General features: G+C 54.9%; 1 protein-coding gene across 2 annotated transcripts in view; it reads right to left on the bottom strand.

Moving 5' to 3' along the window:
* The window catches only part of PARP10 (poly(ADP-ribose) polymerase family member 10), a 39,713-nt gene that overhangs the window by 13,206 nt on the left and 8,876 nt on the right, over positions 1–17,631 (bottom strand). For both annotated transcript variants that reach the window (XM_085021404.1, XM_085021406.1), the window contains exon 3: positions 51–186. The gene's annotated coding sequence lies outside the window, so the exon portion shown is untranslated. The remainder of the gene's footprint in view (positions 1–50; positions 187–17,631) is intronic.

Genomic DNA, 17,631 nt, shown 5'->3' with positions numbered 1-17,631 from the left:
GCCAGCGTGATGGGGGTCGGCTGGGGTGGAGATGAGTGACAGCGGCTGACCTTTCTCTGTCGGGCTCCCACCTCCGCTGGCCAATCTTCCCACCTCATCTGAGGGTCCCGGACGTTAGGCATCGTGCCTGGGAACGGCTCAGCGCGATGGAGGGTCCTGCGAGGCCCCCATCCTCTCCCCTGGGGCCTGAGGGGAGATGGCGTAGGTCACTGGCCCGGCCCGGGCAGGGCAGTGCTGCTCCTCTGCTCCGAAAGGCCCCAGGGAGCCCATCAGCGGGCGGCTGACCTGCAGCCCAGGCCTCCGCGCCCAGCCCCCCTGCCCCTGCCTGCCGAGGCCTCCCGCTCACCCGTCGGCTGGCCCCCACCAGCCCTCTGCCTGGCTGCCAGGTGTGCGCCTGACACACTGACGGCACCACCTGCCCGATGGTTACTGGCGGCGGGACGAAGTCCACGTGCCCTGATGGCTTCAGCCGGCCTTCTGCTGTCCCCACGCCCCTCGCCCAAGGCCCAGCGTGGGCCACAGGTGGCCCCACTCCCCAGGGAGGGGTGCTTTCCACTCTCCCAGCCCCCCGGGCCCCTCCTTGAGTCGGCCTCGCCCCTACAAGCCTGAGCACCAGCAGCCCAGGCTGCTCCTTGAGCAGGTGCGGCTCTTCATCCAGGGCAGCCTGTCCACAAGTGCTCCCCGCGTGCAGGAGCCCGCGCGGCCTCGGCCACGCCACCGAGGAGACGGGGGCCTTCGTGTGGTTAAAGAGAACACGCCTAGAGGCAGGAGGCGGCGCTCAGGGATGAATGCCAAGCAAGACATGCAGGGACTCTTTTCTCGAGGAACTCGAAGGGGGCAAGCTCATGGCTGAGCTCCTCCTTGGGGGAGGCTCCCTGGGGATGGGTAGGGTCTGGAGGCTCGGGCCAGGCCAGGAAGTGGCAGCGGGGGGCGTGCAGAGCAGGGGCCGGTTGGAGGGGAAGGCGGGGGCTACACCGGAGGACAGCTCAGGCCTGTTCTACAGGTGAATGGGACATTGGCAGGACCCGCTGCTGGGTCTGTGTCCAGCAGGAGAATGCCCGGGAGAAGAGGTAGGCGAGAGCAGGCAAAGCAAGGCAGGAAGAAGCTGGGAGAGGTGCCAAGAGGAGCTAGGAGCAGATCCGGAGAGGCCTGGGACCAGGCAGCCATCAGGGCCACAAGGATCAGAATGGGCCCAGAGGAGGTAGGCAGGACATTTCTGCCAATGCAGTTTGGCCTGCTGTCTGCTGTGTGCCCCCCAAGAAGGAGAAAGGGGGCAGCTTATGATCTGGCTGGGGGCTGAGTGTGTGGAAGGAGCCATAGCAGTTGTGAGGTCAGCCACCAGGATGGTGCAGACGAGGGAAGAAGCAGCCCCCAACACCCGGGAGCTGGGCTGGGCCTGTCGGCGAGGCCCTGGCGTCGTGGGAAGCAGCCCGGCACTCTTGGATGCAGGCCTCAGTGTCCTGCTGTTTAGGACATGCACAGTTTCACACAAGACCAATATCAGATAAGGCCCCCTGTGCAGGCTGGGTCAAGAGGAGCCCTGTTGGTACTCGTGTTTGGACACATAAAATGAAGGTCTTGGAGTTCCCATTGTGGCTCAGCCTTAGCAAACTCAACTAGTATCCATGAGGACACGGGTTCAATCCCTGGCCTCATTCAGTGGGTTAAGGATCCCTCATTGCTGTGGCTGCAAGCTGGCAGCTGCACCTCCGATTCGACCCCTAGTCTGGGAACTTCCATATGTTGCAGGTGCAGCCCTAAAAAAACAAAAAGAGAAATATAAGCCTTGTCCAAGCCATAAAAACCTACTGCATGCTCCCTGTCCTGCCTGCTCTGAGCAGCTGCTGGCTCTTCAATATGGATATCCTTTCAGAACAGGGACTGTGACCTGTCACCCAAGCCAGCATCTAGTCCAGAATGGGTGTGCCATCGGTGCCGACCATGGAGTGCATGGGTGATCTTTATGGGGTACCAGCTGCACAAGCACTAGCTGCCCCTGGACTGGCAGCAGAGAGCACTGCAGACCTCTGGACTTGGCTCAGCACCGCCATCAGCAGGTGGCACTTCCAGAGCGAAGGCGGCAAAACTAAAAGCCCAGAAAATGCATGGAGGCACATTTGGGGGGAGCAGGTGGAAGAAAGAGGATTCGTGCGCAACTTGCGGGTGGTCGAGGGCAGGCGTGAGCAGCTGTGCTGTACAGCTCGAGCGTCTGCAGGCTGTTTTGGAGGCAGTGCTGAACCACTGGAATCTTCCAGTGAAGAACCCGGAAGTGGTTTGAGTAAAGGCAGGAAAGTCAGGAGGAGGACAGTGACCGTGACGTGACGGAAGGCAAGGAGGGCTGGCCTGGGGGGCAGAGGCTGTTTGGGGGCGAGGCACTGATGGCGGGCCCGGCCCGGTGCTGTAGCTCCCAAGGCAGCCCTTCCCCACGGGGCCCAGACGCTGCACCCCAGGCAGCAGCGCCCACCTGCCACCAAAACATTCTATGTTCCCGAGTGTCTTCTTTGCTTCAGTTTGTCCGGCACGGAGACCTTTCGGGATGCCCCGGGTGCAGACATCACCCCAGCGCGCGCGCACACACACCCTCCACCTTCTCACCTCCCATCTTCACCACCAAATAAGGCCTCTTCTCCCCACGGGTCCTCGCCCCACTGGACCCACTTGACGACATTGTCCGCATCTCGCTCGCCTCCCTTCCAAACCTTTAGGCTCTTGTGCAGGAGCTCCCTCCTTTGAAACCTGTGCCCTCTCCTCTCCTTCATCCCATCCCAGCCCGCTCCCCGCTGCTGTCCAGCAGCTCCCTGGCTCCGGGAGGACCGCAGCAGCAAGCAGGGTCGGAGCCCTCTTCTCTACCCCCACTGCCATCTGGACCCTGAGCCATTTCAGGTCCTGTCTTCCGATTGCTTCTCGCGTCCCCGCCCTTCTCTAAGGTGAAGGCCACAGCCATCTCTGAGCAGACCCAGCCCATCCTCCACGGCACAAACAAAGAGATGATGGCACGTCCCTGCCTAAACGCCTTCAGAGGACCTCCAGTCAAGACGGTGGGCTGACTGCCCCGGGACCCTGACTCCTCTTAACACGCGAAGCTGCCCAGGAAAACACTTCCGAACCTTTAAATACACCTAGCTGAGCCCTGAATGCAAGAAGCAAATGGGGAGGGAGCCCCCGCAGCCGTGAGGGAAGAGTTGCAGCTATGGAATTTAGAGAGCTTGTGCTGAGGGAGCAGAATCCAGGACCTATGAGGGGAAAGAGCCCTGGCGAAAGCCCGTGCTCTCAGCTAGAGCCTGGAAGTCTCCAGCCAGGAGCCTTAAGATCAAAGCCTTACCAGAGCCACCACACAGACTTGACTCAACTCTGCCCCGAAGGTTCAGCGTCATCAGCCCCTCACTCTCTGCTGGACTCTATCTTTCTAGAGCTTTTCAATATGCACTTTCCCAATTAGTAATTGCTAGGCATTTCAAAAGACAGCACTCCATGACTGAGAAGCAAGAGCAAAAATAAGATGACGGAAACAGACCTAGCAGTGACTCAAAGACTGGAGATAGCAAAAAAGAACCTTAAAAAGAATATGATTAATATGTTAAGAAACATCAGGGAAATGGAGAAACATGGAAGATAGTAAGGAGATTTCCCAGAGAACTGGAGTCTTTTTTTTTTTTTTTTTTGGCAGTACATGGAGTTTTAGGCCAGGGATCAGATCCTAGCAGCAGTTGTAAGCTGCAGCGATGCTGGATCCTTCAACCCACTGTGTCAAGCCAGGTACCGAACCTGCGTCCCGGCACTGCAGAGACAACACCAATCCTACTGCACCACAGCAGGGACTCTGAGAATTGGATTCTACAAAAAGAATCAAACCTGAGCATCCTGAATGGAAAAATACAATTAACTGCACCGAAGAGTTCAATAGATGGGTTTGGAGTTCCCGTCGTGGCACAGTGGTTAACGAATCCAACTAGGAACCATGAGGTTGCGGGTTCGATCCCTGGCCTCGATCAGTGGGTTAAGGATCCGGCGTTGCCGTGAGCTGTGGTGTAGGTCACAGATGTGGCTGGGATCCCGAGTTGCTGTGGCTCTGGTGTAGGCCGGCGGCTACAGCTCCGATACGACCCCTAGCCTGGGAACCTCCAACATGCCGCAGGAGCGGCCCAAGAAATAGCAAAAAAAAAAGAGACACCCCCCCCCAAAAAAAAATGGGTTTAAAGGCAGATTAGACAAGTCAGAAAAAGGACTAGTGAACAGAAAGGTCAATAGAGAATATCCAAACTCACAGAGACGAAAAAGAGAAAAGTATAATGAGTGGGGGGGGGGGTTAAAAAAAACACAGATATGTAGAGTCATAGAGGAGAAAAGAGAAAGAATAGAGAAGTGATGTCTGAAGAGATAATGCCTGCAAATATCCCCAAACCGATAATCAACCCGTATCTACCAAAACTGGCACAGAAAGGTCATGATAACCTCTAAATTTTTCCAATCTATTTTATGAGTCCAGTGTTATTAATTGACTTGTGTCCCTCTATCAAATTCAAATGTTGAAGTCCGAATCTCCCATACCTCACAGTGTTGACCTTATTTAGAAATTAGGTCATGGCAGATGGTAATTAATTAAGATATGGTCATATTTCCACATACTAGGACACAAAACAAGCCTCAACAAATTGAAGAAGGTAAGAAATATTTCAAACATCTTTTCTGACCACAATGGCATGAAACTGGAAATCAACCACAGGAAGAGAAACAAGAAAAAAAAAAACATGCTACCCGGAGTTTCCTTCATGGCTAAGCAGTTAACGAACCCAACTAGGATCAATGAGGACTCAGGTTCGATCCCTGGCCTCACTCATTGGGTTAAAGATCTGCCATGAGCTGTGGTGTGGGTCACAGATGCAGCTTGGACCTGCTGTGGCTGTGGCTGTGGCCAGCAGCTGTTGCTCTGATTAGACCCCTAGCCTGGGAACCTCCACATGCTGCAGATGCGGCCCTAAAAAGCAAAGGAAAAAAAACAAACACATGTTACTAAAAAACCTGATGGAGGAGTTCCCTTCTGGCTCAGCAGGTTAAGGATCCAGCATTATCATTGCTGTGGCTCTGGTTACAGCTGTGGCACCGGTTCGATCCCTAGCTTGGGAACATCTGTATGTCATGCGTTCAGCCAAAAAAAAAAACTATATGTGTGTGTGTGTGTGTGTGTGTGTGTGTGTGTGTGTGTGTGTATCAATGATTAAATCAAAGAGAAAAATTTCAAATACCTTGAGACAAATGATAATGAAAACACAGCCATACAAAATCTATGGAATGCAGCAAAAACGGTCCTTAGAGGGAAACTCATAGTGATACAAGCCTTCTTCAAAAAACATGAAAAATCTCAAATAACCAACCTAACTTACACCTAAAAGCATTAGAAGAAGAAAAACAAACAAGCACAAACAAGTAAAGTCAGCAAAAAGAAGTAAATAATAAAGATCACAGAGGAAATAAATAAGATAGAGATTTTCAAAAAACAGAAAAAACAAATCAATAAAACCAAGAACTCGTTCTTTGAAAAAGTAAGCAAAATCAACAAATTTCTGGCCAGGCTCACCAAGAAGAAAAGAGTGAACACCCAATAAATACAATAAAAAATGAAGGAGAAATAACAACCAATACCACATAAATACAAAATCCGTAAGAGAATACTATGAACAATTTTGTGCCAGTAAATTGGACAACCTAGAAGAAACAGGCAAGTTTCTAGAAACTTGCCCATCCCCATCAAAACTGAATCAAGAAATAGATAATTTGGGAGTTTCTGTCATGGCTCAGGAGAATCCAACTAGCAACCAAGACATTTTGGGTTCGATCCCTGGCCTCGTTCTGTGGGTTAAGGTTCTGGCATTGCTGTGGCTGTGGTGTAGGCAGCAGCTGTCGCTCCCATTAGACCCCTAGCCTGGGAACCTCCATGTGCCGGGGTGTGGCCTTAAGAAAAAGAGCCAAAAAAAAAAGAAAGAAAGAAATAGATAATTTGAGGAGTTCCTATTGTGGCGCAGTGGAACCAAATCCAAGTAGGATCCATGAGGATGCAGTTTCAATCCCTGGCTTCGCTCAGTGGGTTAAGGATCTGGTGTTGCCATAAGCTGTGGTGTAGGTCACAGATGAGGCTCGGATCCTGCATTGCTGTGGCTTTGGCATAGACGGGTGGCTACAGCTCCAATTCAAACCCTAGCCAGGGAACTTCCATATGCCATAGGTGTGGCCCTAATGAAAAAAGAAAAGAAACGAAACTAAAGATGATTCAAAGATAATCCATGTTCTTGGACTGAAAGAATTAATATTGTTAAAATGTCCATACTACCCAAAACAATCTACAGATTTAATGTGATCCCCATCAAATTATCCATGACATTAAATAGAAATTAATCCTAAAATTTATACGGAATTGTAAAAGACCCAGAATCGCCACACCAATCCTGAGGAAAGAGAACAAAACTGGAGACATAACCCATCCAGATTTCAGACAATACTACAAAGCTACAGTAATCAAAACCGTGTGGTGTCGGCACAAAAACAGACATGGATTAATGGAACAGAAGAGCGAGCCCAGAAATACACCTACACACCTTCAGTCGATTAATCCTCAACAAAGGTGGCAAGAAAATACAATGGGAAAAAAAAGTATCTTCAGAAGTTCCCATCGTGGCTCAGTGGTTAACGAATCTGATTAGGAATCATGAGGTTGTGGGTTCGATCTCTGGCCTCAATCAGTGGGTTGAGGATCCGGCGTTGCTGTGAGCTGTGGTGTAGGTCACAGACGTGGTTCAGATCTCGCGTTGCTGGGGCTGTGTTGTAGGCCGGTGGCTGCAGCTCCAATTCGACCCCCAGCCTGGGAACCTCCACATGCTGCAGAAGCGGCCCTAGAAAAGGCAAAATGACAAAAAAAAAAAAGTATCTTCGGCAAGTGATGCTGGGAAAGCTGTACAGCCACATGTAAGACAGTGACCTTGGTACCCTCCCTCATCCCACACATAAACCTCCCAATGACTTAAGGACTTAAATACAAGACATGACAACATAAAAACCCATAGAAGAGAACATAGGCAAAACACTTTCTGACACAAGTTGTAGCAATGTGTTCTTGGTCAGGCTACCAAGGCAACAAAAATAAAAGCAAAAAAAAAAAAAAAGGAAAAAAAAAGGACCTAATTAAACTTACAAGCTGTTTTTTTTTCTTTTCCAGCCACACTCACAGCTGGGGTGGCTTGGAAGTTCCCAGGCTGGGGGTCAAACCCACACCACCACAGAGACAACTCCTGATTCTTATCGCACTGCACCACAGCAGGAACTCCCAAATGCACAGCAAAGGAAACCATAAACAAAACAAAAGACAACCTACATGGGAGTCCTCGTTGTGGCTCAGCAGGTTATGAACTTGATTAGTATCCACAAGGATGGGGGTTTGATCCCTGGCCTCTCTCAGTGGGTTAAAGGATCTTGTGTTGCCATAAGCTGAAGTGTAGGTCGGCAGCTACAGCTCCAATTTGACCCCTAGCCTGGAACTTCCATATGCCACAGGTGCAGCCCTAAAAAATATATATTATTTTTAATGAAATAAATTAAAAGGGCAAGAGGAGTAGTTCCTGCTGTGGCAAAGTGGATTGATGATCCGGTTTGTCTCTGTGATATTGCCGATTGGATCCCCAACCCGGCACAGTGGATTAAAGATCCCAGGGTTGAAGATCCAGTGTTGTTGCTACTACGGCACAGGTTCAATCCCTGGCCTGGGAACCTCTACATGCCTTGGTTACAGCCAAAAAAATAAAGAAGTAAAATGGGGGTGAGAGATTTTAGAAACTTCATAAAAGAGATATACAAGTGGTCAATGAACGCATGAATTATTTTCAAAATCCATTAGCCATCAGGAAAATGCAAACTAAAACCACAATGAGATACCACTCCTCATTCACCAGAATAACTAAAATTAAAAGATTTATAATAACGTACTGGTGAGGATATGGAGCAACTGAAGCTGTCATTTACTGCTAGTGAAAAAGTAGTATAACCACTCTGGAAAGCATTTCGGCAGTTTATGACAGCTATTTACTACATGATCTAGCAGATTTTTATCCAAAAATTTATACACAAATGTTCAAAGCAGCTTTATTCCTAATAGCCAAAAATGGGAATTACTGAAATGTCCATCAACAGACAAAGGGATAGACTAACTGGGATAAACTAATTGTCACGATTAGCCATAAAAAGAAACAAACTAGGGGAGTTCCCCTCATGGCTCAGTGGTTAACGAATCCGACTAGGAACCATGAGGTTTCGGGTTCGATCCCTGCCCTTGCTCAGTGGGTTAACGATCCGGCGTTGCCGTGAGCTGTGGTGTAGGTTGCAGACACGGCTCAGATCCAGCGTAGCTGTGGCTCTGGCTTAGACTGGTGGCAACGGCTCCAATTCTGCCCTTAGCCTGGGAGCCTCCATATGCCACGAGAGCGGCCCAAGAAAATGGTAAAAAGACAGAAAAGAAAAAAAAAGAAAAAAGAAACAAACTAATAATACACACAACCACAAGGATGGATCTCAAAAATATCATGCTGAACAGAAGAAACCAGACACACAAGAATATATCTTGTGTGGTTACTACTCCAGAAAAGACTCCTCTAGGGAGTTTCTGTTGTGGCTCAGTGGGTTATGAACCCAACAAGTGTCCATGAGGATGTGGGTTCAATCCCCAGCCCTGCTCGGGGTTCAGGATCTGGTGTTACTGTGAGCTGTGGTGTAGGTTGGCAGCCGCGGCTCTGATTTGACCTAGTCTGGAAACTTCCATATGCGACAGGTATGGCCTTGAAAAGCAAAAAAACTCATTTAGCAGGACCAGGGATGGGAGGTGAGAATTGCTAGGAAAAGGCACAGGGAACCTGGGGGTGGGGGGTAATAGAAAATGCCGTACCTTGTTGTGGTGGTGCCCATATGGTAGACACGTTTGCCCCACTTATCAAATTGTTTGCTTAAAGTGGGTACATTTCATTGCATGAGAATTTCACCTCAATAAAGATGATTTTTTACAAAGTGAATGTAGGCGAAAGGTTAATAAAACCCTTTCCTCTTCTGCTCGAGACTTCGACTTTTGGTTAACTCTCTAACTATGTTCCTTGGTAACCAGATAAAGATAGAATGTCAGTGATTTAACTAGGCAACACTGCTTATGGTAACAGTCACCCCAGGTGGTAAGCTGCATGTGAACGGGGAGGAATTACAGGTGAACTCCCAAGGGCTGAGCGAAGCCTGAGCTTCCTGGAGGGCAGGAAACAGTCTGGCCCTTGTGGAGGCCCAGGAAGCTACACCTAGGGAATCGAGGCAGGACATTAAGGCTCCCATTGAGGCATACGGTTTGGAAGGCAGGGTGGCTTTGGCCCTGCGCAGTGTGGCTCTCAGCCCCTTGCATGTGAGCTGTCACCTGTGGGTCCAAAGATGGACTCTGGATGGCTGCATAAACCGCTCCAGGACTCCTTCAGAAACAAGGCGTAGCTCTGCTCCTGGCCCGGTGTGCTTCCTGCGCTTCTGAGCAGGCAGTTGCCAAGACTGGCGTCTGGTCATCTAGCAGGTGGGGCTGGATGTGCAGCTGACTAGGAGGACTCCTTGATGGACACTACAATGCGTATCTCGCCGACAAGGAAGCACGAATGGCCGTGAAACATACGACAACAGAGCCAACCTCACCAGCTGTCAAGGGAATGCAAGTGCGGGCCTAAGGCAGTGCCTGGCACAGAGGGCACACTCGGTAAACAGTTCCCGACTGACTGCGGGATATCGAGGCCGCAGCGAAATATCAGCTAACATGCATTCCACTTGCAAAACTCAAGAAGTCTGAGAACACCAAGCATTGAAGAAGATTTACAACAATAGGGTCGCTTTACACTTTGCTGGTAAGCAAGTCCATGAGCAAATTATTTCGAAGTTGGAAACTTACATTTCTACAACCCAGAATTGTACTCCCAGGTTTGCCCAAGATAAACTTCCAAACGTATGCCTGGGAACGTGTATAAGAATGTTCACTGTGTCTCTGTTCATAGGAGCAAAAACCTGTAAGCAGCTCAACCCACAGGCAAGATTATGGGGGCATGAATTATGGTTCATGCACAGAATGGAAGCGTGTCCAGCACTCACAATGAAGGGCTGACCGCAACATGAAACAGTGTTATAACAATCCTGTTCTCTGACAAGGTAACAAAATTTTATTTTATTTTATTTTTTGTCTTTTTGCCTTATCTAGGGCTGCTCCTGCGGCATATGGAGGTTCCCAGGCTAGGGGCAGAATCGGAACTGTACCCGACAGCCTACACCAGTCACAACAACGCCAGATCCGAGTGGTGTCTGCGACCTACACCACAGCTCACAGCAATGCCGGATCCTTAACCCACTGAGCAAGGCCAGGGATCGAATCTGCAACCTCATAGTTCCTAGTCGGATGATTCATTAACCACTGAGCCACAATGGGAACTCCAAGGTAACAAAATTTTAAATTAATAAGATTTTAAAAAGACGTTTGGAAACGAAAACATTCTTTGTTGGCTGCCCATTGAAGAGTGTTTCTCAGGAGGGACATTCCCACACTTGGGCAGGACAAATGTGCTGGGCTGCCCAGCACCACGTGGGGGAATGACACCTCCGGTCCAGTGACAGCCGAAAAGCCCCCCCCACACACACTTCCAGCCCTTGGGTGACAAGCATCGGCTGCCCCACCACCCACCGCCCAGGGTAATGTCCACGCTCGCTGACAGCCCTCAAGGCCCTGCGTGACACGCCACCCCTCTTGCTTGCCCCTCCCCTGCACACTCCAGCTACACCAAACTCACTCCGGGTCCTTGAAGTGCCCCCTCTGCCGAACATCCCTCGAGGGCACTGGCTCCTCTTCAGAAGTTGTGCCCCTGGACCCCTGGCCCCAGCTAGGGCTAGGTGCCCTTTGCCCAGCAAAGCCCTCGCCCACCGTGTGGTCGCTGTCTGTTGATCTGTGTGCCCCACCTTACTGAGTGCCTCCCTGCTGACCGCACCCTGTCTCACCCGCTCTGAATCTGCCGTTTCTAACATGGTCTCTAAGGGTCTGTCGTCCGACTCCCCTCCTCCCTCGCCCGCCCAGCGCCCTGGGCCGTGCTTCCTGAAAGGTCTCGCTCCTTCTTTCCCTCCTTCTCCCCAGCCTCCACGCCCACGTCAGCCTGCACCCAGCCCTCGCCAGCCCCCACCTGCCGCTCAGCCACTGCCCCCAGCAAGCTCACTTCCTGACCCGTGGGCTCACCCTTGGCCATGCGCTCTGGGGGTGGACCGGACCAGACCCACAGAGGGATGGCACCGAGCCCTCCCCTCCCCGGCACCGAGGTCCAGGCCTCACCGTGCCCTTCCTTCCGCCTTCCGCCCAGGCCCTTGCCACTCCGCCCACAGACGCGAGGGACGAGCCCTCCCGCCAGCCCCCTCCCCCAGGTGCACGGGACCTGCTCCAGGCCATGTGTCCTCAGCCTTCACGCCTTGTCGTAGCCCCCTCGGGCTGACCCTCTCCAGCCTATCCTGAGGCAGTCCAAGGCCGGGAGGACAGTCACAGGGTAAGGTGGCCTCAGTGTGACCAGGCAGCCCTGCTCGCCAGCCCTGCCCGTGGTCACACCTTCCCCACACCCCCCAAGCCTCCTCCACGCATGGCCTACGTGCAGCCCTGTGTGCCCGCCAGCCTCCCCCACCTGCTTCTGCCGTCCTGCCCCACAGCCTCCGGGCTCTTCTTCCACGCGGCCCTCTGGGTCGGCCCCAGGCCCCTTGCTGTGCCCTGCATCCCCGGCTCTCAGCCATTATGTCCCCTCTGAAGGCCTGCGGTCCACCCTGCCCCCCATCCCGCCACCTGCTCTAACACCTCTGTACCCTTGCAGGCACCCCTGTCTCGTCCACAGCGCGTGCGGCATCTACACACAGCAGGACATGCCCGCATCCCTGGCTGCTGCGTGGGCAGATGACCAGATGCCTGAGCGCGGGTTCACAGACGAGGAGTGGAGGTTAAACGCCCACCAGAGGCAAGGGGCAGGTCAGCTGGGTCCGATCCGCACAATAAAAGCCCAAAACTTTCGACAAAAATGGGGTCAAGGCACAATATTCAAAAACTTCATCAGTGATACATTTTCAAAGTCTCCAGACTTTTTGAGACACGGCGGGAGCGGGCGGGCTGGCATGGCGCGTGGGGTGGGCAGAGCGCCCGGCTCACCGAGACGCGTGCGGAAGAAGGGGGCGTGCGGTGCGCGGCCTGCCTCAGAAAGGCCCCTCGGCCTGCGGACCCGAGCTGCCCGCGGCCTCTCTCTTCGTGTCTCACTCCCTCCACCTCACAGGCCTCCCTGACGGTCTCAAAAGTGCACCGAGGCCGCTCCTGTGCCTTTGCCCTGGCTGTCCCCTCGTCTAGAAGGCTCTGCCGCTAAACATCCGCGTTTCTTGCCCACCCCTCTTCGGGTCTCCTCCCAGGCGCTGCTGCCTCGTCCGGGAGGCCCTCCGACTCTCCTCCAGGGCATCACCTCCTCTGGCTCTCCCTTTCCGCTTGTCACCCTCCACTCCCCTCGTCATCCTTTTAGCCGTCACCCGCCCGCCTGGCATCCCGCCAGAAGGTCAGCCCCGAGGCAGCAGGCCTGGGCTGTGCTCCCCGCACTGGTGGGTCGATGCCTACTGTGGAGCAACTGGCCAGATGCACTGTCGTTGCTGTGGCCACGTGAGTGCAGCATCACCTCCACCGAGGAGGGACCTCGGAGGGTCACGCTGCCCTCCGTCATCCGGCCAAAACTGGCAGCGCCAGTCTTGCTCAGGCCTGTCTGATCCCAGACCCCCCAACCCGCTTGTCTCCCCGTCCTCAGACCTTGCGAACGCCCTCCAGTCCTCGAACGGCCCCTGAAGCCTCCAGGGCCGTAAAAACGGAGCCGAGAGAGCAGAGCTTCCTTGCTTGCTCCCTGTGTCCCCGAGGTGGGGCCTGGCGCCTGGCAGGCTCTCAAGGTCTCTGGGCTGATGAGAAAATGCACTTAGCTCTTCTCTGTGCCCGACACGGCCCTCACCACTGCACACCCACTGCCTCATCTAAGCCGCACAACAATGGTGGAGAGACGTGTTCGTGCCGCACTGGACGGACGGGGGCACAGAGGGTGGGGCTGCCCAGGCCAGGCAGTCCCGCGGGAAGCGAGACAGGGAACCACGCTGCGGCTGCTGAAGGGAGACCCCCCAGTGAGGCCCACAAGCTGAGGCCTGAGGCAGGAGCGGGAACCAACTGTGGGTCAGGGCTGGGGCAGGTCAACACGGGTCTGAAGCTGGGCCTTTGGCGTCTGAGGGTCTGGAACCCCACCCGCACACTCGCTGGGCCCTCGGCCCACTCCCCTCTCTTGGGCTGCCCCGCTTTCTTCCTGGCTGCCCTCCAAATAATGCTCTGCCGAAAGCAGAGAGGGCCCTGCTACCAACCTGAAGCCGGTGCCAAGGCCCCCAGTCCCTGAGCCCTTCGTGGGTCGTGACGGAAGGAGCCCTGGCGACCGAGCCCCCCCCCCCCCCAGAACACTCTGCCTCTAGCCAAGACCTGAGGAGTCTTTCCTCCGAGGCCCCTCTTCCCAACTCCGGCTGGCAGCGCCCCGGCTGGAGCAGATGCCCTTGCTCCTCCTAGGGCCACCTGTCCTCCACGGTCCTCCGGACCCAGCGAGGGGACACCTGGCTCCTTCCAAAACCCAGAAGGCTGACTGGCACCTGGCCTGTTTCTACTGCTAGCCGACACATCTTCTCCAGCTTCCTGGCGGGAATTCGTTTAGAAAAAAGAGAAGTTTGAGTAAAAATGTGTTCCTACATATATTGAGCACCTCCTGTGTGCCAGGGCCCATGCTGGGCTCTGGGACGCGGACCAGAGTGTGCTGTGACCCTGGTCCTCCCTGGGGCTTCATCACCCCGAGTCTTCCCTCCGAGCAGAGCCCAGATGCACTGCGGGGTCAGAAAAAGCCTTTAGTAACTGCGCAGATAGAGCTGCAGCAGAAGGGGTGAGGCTGGAGGCAGGAAGAGCAGGCCGCAGACTAGGCTGCCTGCCCCAAGCCCCGACCTTGGCAGCTAGGAACATGTAGGAAAAATGGGCTGGTCCTGGGAGTTCCCTGGTCACCCAGTTATTAAAGATCTGGCGTTGTCCCTGCTGTGGCTCAGGTCACTGTGGACGTGGACGAAAAGAAGGTGGGCTGGTCCTGGGGGCCTGGAGAGCCCAGGCATTTGGCATGGCTGTGCCTCGGTGCCTCACTGGTGGGAGGAGGCATCTGTACCACCTGGCTGGGATGGAGGGTGTCAGGACTGTTAGTCAAGTGCCAGCTGATTCCGTGGGAGCGCAGACCGGGCGAAGCCCTCCTTGTCAGCACCAGGATACGACTGCGAGCGGGCAGAGCCTGAGGGTAGAACGGGCCACCACAGGCAGGACTGAACTGATCCCATGGCCAGTGCTGCTAGAACGAGCCCTGGCCCCTTGCAGGTCGGCTCCTGTCCGGACTGGGACAGGAAGTAAAGGGAGGTGTGAGGACTCCGGGGGAAAGGTCCCCGCTCTTCAGCAACGTGGTGCCTTGAGAAGACGGCTTGAGGAGAAAGTGTGTGAAACCTACAAAGAAGCCCACGCCAAGAGGGGAGCAAAGGTCCCCGAAGGCCTGCCAAGCTGGCCTGCTGAGCTGCATCTAAATCTGAGCGGGGACAAACTGCGCAAGAGCCAGCGACCCGAGACCAGAGTGGGGGGGACCTGACTCAGCAAAAGCAAGTGGGAAAACACTGCGTGTTTATTCACCGTGAATTCCCGCTGAGCGCAGGAGAAGAGCCAACCCCGAGGGGATGCTAGGACGTTCCTGTCGCTCCTGCAGGCTTGACTGCCCCGTAGCAGGGCCGAGGACCTTCCCCAGGGACCCTGCCTGGGAGCTCAGACGGAAGACGGTGAAGTGTGGCCCAGCAGCTCGCGTGTCCCAGACTTGTCCCAACACACACGATCCACATCGGCGTGGATCGATTCTGGGTGACGCCCTCGCTCTCCACGCTGTGCTGCTCTCTAACCCGAACTCAGACCCCGCTCACGTGGGCGACAAGTAGCACTGGTCTGCAGGTGTGACAGCGGAAAGGGGGGAGGAAGATTAGGACGAAGGGAAAATGAGAGTCGAGAGGGCGAATGCAGCCTGGAGAAGGTGAGGACGCGCAAAGGAGCAGGGGGGCTGCAGCTCAGCAGTCTGGGGGAGCCGAGGGCTTAGAGGACCCCTACTGCATGCTGCGGAGAAGCTGCACACAGCAGAGGCGCAGCGACCTGCAACCAGGATGGGGCTGGGAGGAGCTGCGTGTGCCCCCCATCTCCGCCCACTGTCGTCCCGGACTCTCGAATCTGGCGGTGGCCAAGTCACTCCACCCAAACTCCTCGCTAAGTCCCGAAGCAGATGCACGCTTGGGCCCGCCGTCCCCTGCAGCAGCCCAGCCTCTCAGGCCTCCTCCCTGTGTCCCCGTGGCCTTTCCACACTAGGTTCTCTGCAGGCTTGTCCTGCTCTTCAAGGCACAGCAAGCCTAAAGCCTGCGATCTGTCACTACTGACGGACCCCTGGGTGACCTTGCCCACTCCCGTGGCTCCGTGTGCATCTGGAAGCGGATGCCTCCAAAACATCTCTCTCCAGCACACACAGCGGCTTCTCCCCCGGGACGCGAGCAGTAGCCCCCGCCCCCTTGACAGGACCCCCGTGAGGCTTCGGCTGCCTCCGAACCTGGCTCAGGATCTTCGCTCTAAACCTGGTCTTCCTCCCTGCTGGGCTGGCATGACCAGCAGCTGCAGACCCACGCCAGCGACTGTGAGGCTGTCCCGCTCTTGCCCAGGCCCAGGCCCAGTCCACCCAGTGCCCGCTAAGCCCTTCTCAGCTCTGCCCCTCTCTCCTCCTCCAAGGCGCCCTGGGCGGGCCTGGACCACCCGAGTGGCCTCCAGCCTGCACTGGCTCAGGGGCCCCTCCTCTAAGCCCTTGGGGCCCAGCCCCGGCCCTCTGGCCTGCCCTCCGTCACCCTCTCGGCTCTCTCAGGGGAACACGCTGTCCCCACAGCTTCTGCACGGGCTCGTTGGGGGGCGCTTCTCCCACCGGGACTCCCCCTTCGTACCCCCAACCACCGCTGCCTCAGGGAAGGCCGCTGCTCTCAAGAGAACGTCTCTGCGGGCCTTCTCTCCCTCCCTCTCCCTCTCTCTCTTCCTCCCTCTCTCTCTCCTTCTTTCTCTCTCTCTCCCCCCTCCCCCCATACACACACACACACACACACACACGCACACACACACACACACTTGGAGGAAAGCAGCAGCACTGGTACCAAGGGGAATACAGATGGCGCATCAGAGCCCTTCTGTGTGAGAGGTGTATTTTAGGAACTGGCTCGTACAGTTGTGAGGACTGGCAAGTTGGAAGGCTGCAGAGTGGGCCAGCAGGCCAGAAACCCAGGCAGAATTTTTAGGGCGGTGTGGAGGCACCCCTGCGTCTTCCTTTCTATTCTTAATGCCGCCGTTAAACAATCGCATACAAAGCCCGCGATGGGACGGTGGACGATCCGCGTTCCGTGAAGTCCGCCTTCAGAGCCGTGACCAAGCTAGTGTGTGACCGAACACCTGGGCACCAGAGCCCAAGCAGGCTGACACAGCCATGGTAACCATCGCAGACGGCAAGGAAGGCATCGCCCAAGGGCCGGCAGACGGGGGGGACTGGACGTGGACGCGGACCGAGGGGGCCGTGGCGAGCCGGGTTCCCCATGCTGAGCAAAGCCCAGCAGAGACGGTCTCTTGAGAGCAGAGGTGCGGAGAGGGGATCCGCTCCGCTGAGAAATCTCGGCCCTGCCCCCAGGCCAGAGCGTTGCAGCCGGGCCTGCAGCCTGCGGCGGCGTCCACGGGGAGCCCCCCATTGTGAGGTCCAGAGAGAATGCTCACTCAGGCTGACCCCCACCCTGGCTGACCTTCAGCTCCGTCCTCACCCCATCCTCCCGCCTGGAGTGTGCCCTCTGGCTTACAGCAGAAACTCACCATCCTGTGCTGTTCTAGAGCTGACGCCCAGAGAGCCAGGGGAGGTCACCAGGACGTGGCCTCACTTGACTCCCAAGGTCAGGCCTGAAAATTTCTCTGTGTGGACAGCTCTAAAAAGAGAGGAGTGCGGGAGGTCCCATCGTGGCGCAGTGGTTAACGAATCCCACTAGGAACCATGAGGTTTCGGGTTCAATCCCTGCCCTTGCTCAGTGGGTTAAGGATCCGGCGTTGCTGTTGCCATGGCATAGGCTGGCAAGTGTAGCTCCGATTAGACCCCTAGCCTGGGAACCTCCATATGCCGCAGGTGCGGCCCCAGGAAAAAGGCAAAAAGACAAAAAAGAGAGAGAGAGGAGTGCAGAGTTCCCTGGTAGCCTAGCAGTTAAGGATCCAGCATTGTCACTGCTGTGGCATGAATTAGAGCCCTGACCCAGAATTTCCACATCCCACAGGTGTAGCAAAAAAAAAAAAAAAAAAAAAAGGTGGAAGGGGAGTGCAATTAAGGACTCAGAGATCTGAGTTCTTGGAACCAAGATTGCAGCCTTGGGTCCTTAAAGGACTGCAGTTAGAAAAACTCAAGGACAGAGAATGGTGGGCACAGAGGGGGCACCACTGGGGAGTTTGGA

This window comes from Sus scrofa, chromosome 4, assembly GCF_054392235.1.
Source record: "Sus scrofa isolate SSC_HxYL_T2T_F1_AM1 chromosome 4, Sscrofa_HxYL_maternal_Yorkshire_Landrace_v2.0, whole genome shotgun sequence".
NCBI classification, from domain to species: domain Eukaryota; kingdom Metazoa; phylum Chordata; class Mammalia; order Artiodactyla; family Suidae; genus Sus; species Sus scrofa.
Note: the sequence above shows the minus strand (reverse complement) of the source record. Positions and strands in the feature narration are given on the sequence as shown.